Source organism: Haliotis rubra, unplaced genomic scaffold (assembly GCF_003918875.1).
Source record: "Haliotis rubra isolate DU_JTF1 unplaced genomic scaffold, ASM391887v1 Scf621, whole genome shotgun sequence".
NCBI lineage: Eukaryota > Metazoa > Mollusca > Gastropoda > Lepetellida > Haliotidae > Haliotis > Haliotis rubra.
Genome location: NW_025767326.1, coordinates 613,823 through 619,375, shown reverse-complemented (window position 1 = coordinate 619,375; position 5,553 = coordinate 613,823).

Sequence of the window (5,553 nt, the reverse complement as noted above, 5' to 3'; positions counted from 1 at the left end):
CTTCTTTTGTCCTTCTGCCTCAGTTTGATTGGTCAGCTTACCTCCTGTGGTCTGTTTTGTTTTAGAGGTGGCTGTCACACATAAATTGTTGGCAGTCACACAGATAATTTCTGGAGGATCACTACGATTTATCTTGTTGTGGGTCATTTCTGGGATGTAATAAGGATTTCACTATCCAGAATGACCCGTGATCCTTGACCGATCCTTGACTGCATGATTGAATGTTAGACTTATTGCCACACGGTGTGTTCCCATTTTGCCTGCGCTCTTATCAAAACAAATGTACACTCCAGTGGTTGTGCTTCATGCAAGGTTAAACATGGAACCACCTTCTATACAATTGACTAATCCAAGTTAGTTTCAATGAACATTCCGACTTACTGGTTGTCATCACAGTACCAAGTAAACTTGGCTGTCATCTGTAACCACGAGTAGCGTTGTGTTGTGTGTGTGTGTGCCACCTGGTTACAGCCCGGCAAAGCCACATTTGAGGAAAAAACGGGTTGAACTTCGTGTGGCGTTCCTGGCAAAGGACACGGATGAACAACGGGGGAATGTGGCTTTGGCGTATATCACAAAATTGTTAAGCCCCGTAATAGGGTACCGTATTTAACATATAAAAGCAAAGATATATACCATTTATTTTCAGTTTTATTCACTGGAGATTTCACAATCATAACATGCATAGTATATTAACACTCACATAACTCATATTTAATTCACATCATCATCAACTCTCATAATTAATTCTCAGCATCAATCACAAGCATACACATAGTATAGTCTAGTATAGTTCACTGTAAATGGAGCAGGTCGACAGTCTCAAGACTGCAACTTCCGTAAATGATTGTTCGCGTTTGAACAGTTTGAGCTCAGTTGGGTTTTACGTCACATCTCAATGTGTGAATAGTTTTATATTCATGCTAAAAACAATTTTCTTTTAGAAGAATCACACTTTATTGCACAAATATACTTATAAACAGTCACATATGTGACGACTAACAACTCGTTCCATTTCATAGCTGTTTTTATGCAACATTTATGAAAAGATTTTCAAAAATCAGTATTTTTCCGCGTTGCGGTTATGACATTTTGATTTAAAGTTGAAACGTCCCATTTAATTTTGTGGAAAATTCTTGTCCAAACTTCACTGCTGATGCAATATACCAATCATGCAAAAACATATTGTTTACATGAAGGCAAAAATACAAAAAATACTAATAAAATTTTCTTAAGAGCAAAAGCTGGAATTGAATTTTTCCACAGAATGACCCATTAGCATGTTTCATTGTAACTCAGAAAAGATTCTATACATAGGAATTAAGATAATACAATCTGTAATACAAGCAGAGAATGCAAGATTAAAGAACATAATAAACATAAGAAGATTAAGGTCCGTGAAGGTCCGGATTAGAATATTGATCTTCAGTAACCCATACTTGTCGTCAGAGGCGGCTAACGGGATCGGGTGGTCAGGCTCGCTGACTTGGTTGACACATGTCATCAGTTCCCATTTGTGCAGAATACTGCAGATCGATGCTCATGCTGTAGATCACTGGATTGTCTGGGAGAGACTCGATTATTTACAGACCGCCGCCATATAGTTGGAATATTGCGCAGTGTGGCGTAAAACTAAACTCACTCACTCACTCTTACGGCAGGTATCGGGTATTATCGATCTTGTGTCGTGGGGAACTGTGTCTGTTCTTGGGCCAGGCATAAACGAAATCTTCTTCCCAGAACCTCCCGAGGATCGATTTGGGCTCGAATTGGTGATCAAATCTACCGGTAGCTACATTGGGACCTATGTCGATTCTGACGATAAGGGTTGGGCTCTCTGGACACAGGCATTAAACACTATGCAGCTGGTCATCGAACGACGCCCCTTACCTAAACACCCTTTCTCCCCGACACACACACGCGCACACACGCACGCACGCATACACACACACTAACACACAAACACACAAATACAGGAAGAAAAATATCAAACACAAAAAAACAAACCACGTAAACATTCAAACCACAAGACTTCAACAACCATATTTCCTGATGAAAAGCCCGCGATTTCTCATAACTATACACTTGGAGATAAATTTCCAATGCACATAAAGTTTGAGGAATGTCATATTGGAATTACAATAATTTAGACATAGAGATCTTGATTAAAAATTATACTTCTATAATAAGCTCCTACACAGTCTCAACCCATTCATTCAAACCAACCATACCTTGGCCTATAAAAATGCCACCGAGGTGTCTTTTCTTTTCTTTTCTTTCGTGGAATATGAATGGTTTTCTTGAGTATTTTCGCCTCGGTCGCGTGAAAATGTTTCACATTCTCTTCATGGCAGTGTTTCCTTAGGTTTGTATTAGGAAGTCAATGCCTCTATCCGTTGTGATAAAACGTTTATTCTTACAATCTAATGAACTAGTTTTTCCGTCGCTTTCACAAAGGTTTCAGCCTTTTTGTTCAAAATCGGTCAAACTCGATGGCCGATGGCTTATGGAATATATTTTTTATAATAATTGATTTTCGCGAAACTGGAACATCACGCCAATCAGCATCGAATGTTCTGAATGGTCCGAGAACCAAGTACGACTGTAAAATGTGTAAGCATCGTCTTTACTTGGGAATCTTCGATTATGTGTTGTTTCAATGTTTATTTTCCCATCCTCCTCTTCAGTTCCATTGAAGACGTCTGACACTTTTGCGGCTAGATTATCTAAAATTGCTAACAGCTGAAGGGATGGTGTAAATCCAGCTAGGGTCCATGTAGGAAGCAAATGTAATGTAAGTCCCCATGGTCCCTGGTGTGGTGGTCTGCCTTCAGTTGTTGTTGGCAGTCTATAGCCTGTTTTAATATTTTATCATCTAATGGAGGGTGTTGTCGGTGCAATAAAGCAATCTGATAAACTTGGTGTCCAAATCCGATAACTATGCAAATTACGTCAATCCACGAGCTACTTTCACGAAACTCCATACACGCCATGCGAATCCTAAAATGTTTAACATTTCATTAATGACGTCGTCGCGAGTTTACAGTGTCTGTAAACAAACATGGCAGCCTCCATTCTCAAAATTGGCGATTCTGTAAGAATTGACGTCAGAGGTTCTGACTTTGGAAAACATGACTGACTGACTGACTGAGTTTGGTTTTACGCCGCTTTTAGCAATATTCCAGCAACGGCGGGGGACACCAGAAATGGGCTTCACACATTGTGCTCATGTGGGGATTCGAACCCAGGAATTCGGCGTGACGAGCCAACGCTTTAACCACTAGGCTACACCACCGCCGCTGGAAAACATGAACCGGAGTAATTCGTTCAAATTGAAGGTACGGATTATGAGGCACGACTGGCAGGCAATCGTCTAAGAAAGGTACCGACCAAGGATTACGATCTATCGATCACAATACAGAAGACGAATCGATTCCGTAAGGTATCAGAAACTAATATTGATGGGGTGATAACCCGCAATGAAAGTAGAAACACTCCAAAGAAAACCCTGCCCGATTTTGTTGTTCTTTTTAGACAGAAAGATGTTAATTTTAAGCATGAGTTATGTTTGCACTGTATTAGGGACTAGTCATAACGATATGCCGCCGTCATGAACGACCTTCACCTTGGTGTACCGCTAAGTATTCTTACGCAAATGCTCGCTTCTCTTCATATAAATTCACATAGGATTTGCTTCTTTTTTAAGAGTAATTTTAAGAATGCCATTATATGAAAAAGAGATTATTAATCGAGTGTGTTTCCGTATCATTAATATGGCTGAAATATTGCCGATGTGACGTTAAAAAATAACTCACTCACTCACTCCTTATCATTAATATCCTATATTAGGAATAAAAATTATGTATTATGCTCTATGTATTGTCATCTATAGTTAAACTGTTTTAAATTCATATCTGTGATAATCTATTTATTTACTGTCCTTTGTTGACAGGTTTTCATAATTTACCATTAATTGCTATGTATAACAATTCATTGTTCTCGTCACGATATGGCTGAAATATTGCCGATGTGACGATCAATTTCAACTCACTCACTCACTCAAACGGTTCTTTCAATTTCAAATTTAATTCGAACGTTTTATTCTAATCCTCATTGGAGTGAGTGAGTAAGTGAGTATGATTTTACGCCGCTTTTAACAATATTCCAGCAATATCACGATGGGGGACACCAGAAAAGGGCTTCACACATAATACCCATGTGCGGAATCGAATCCGACTCTTTGGCGAGACGAGCAAACACTTTACCCACAAGGCTACCCCACAGCCTCAATCCATGTCCCATAACATATTCCTGCCATTCAGAAATGACTTATCTTTCATGTATTGGAATTGTTCTGACAAAGACACGTGTTCACATTTATTTCAATAACACACTCGCTTAAGTGTGGTATAATATGAGTGGTCCAATATTATATCTTTATTTGATATGCACCTATGTTAATGTAATTATTATACTTTTTCTTGTTTATTATTGTATTGATTTTCCTTTTTTGGGGAAGGGGGCTTCAGATGGAATGAGTGGGTGTTTTCTTTTTTTCACTCCCACGTTTAAACGCCCAAAGAAGACAACAATTTTACTGAATAATCTGCGCAATGGGTAAAACATGAAATCAGATACTAGTAATTATAAAAAGACTGTTGTTGCACTGTTGTTGTTGCTTTTTCGTGATTTGGGTCTTGTTTTTCTTAAACATTATTATAATTATTGTATTTTGTATTATAATGTTACCCATTTTTGTCTTCTTTCTTTGTCTTTATTCTTTTCATTCATTCATTCATTCATTCATTCATTTATGGGGTGGGGTGAGGGTAGGTGTGTACATTGGGCGGGGAAGGTGTGTGTGTGTGTGTGTGTGTGTGTGTGTGTGTGTGTGGAGGGGGTGGGGGATATCTAAACCGGTGTTAAACACAAATCATGACCTAAATCTCCCAATTTCCTTGATTTACTGATATAAACTAAGACATTTCCTGAAAATCCTTTTGGTGTTTTCAGTTTGCCCTCATACAAGAAACTATAATTAATGTCCTCTTCTTATTACTGAGTCTGTACGAGCAAGACCTATAAATCCGTTCACTATATTCCAAACAAAAACAACATAAAATAAATAGGTCTAGTGGTGGACGCTTGCATAGTTTTAAATATATACTTCGAGTTTCCATGGCAACAACTTTGACGAAGCCTAGGAATTGTGGTAGTGTTCTTAAGCTCCATGCCAGTGATTTGTCTGTGCTTTTTTTCTAAATTAGACATTACTTTTCTTTTGATATGTCCAGCAAACATCTTTGTTAAGTTTTATAACCAAATAAAGATTGGTGTGTATGTTGTTTAACGCCGCACTCACCAATATTCCAGCGATATGGCGGCGGTCGGTAAATAATCAATATAATCCCAATAGTCTGAATATTGTGAGTCCCGTGCTGGGATTCGAACCAGGGACCTTCACATCCGAAGCCGGACGCCTTGTCAAAATGACCAAACAGGTCAACCTCATGCGATGTCCCCATGCCCCGCTGCACACTTCATGCCCAATAT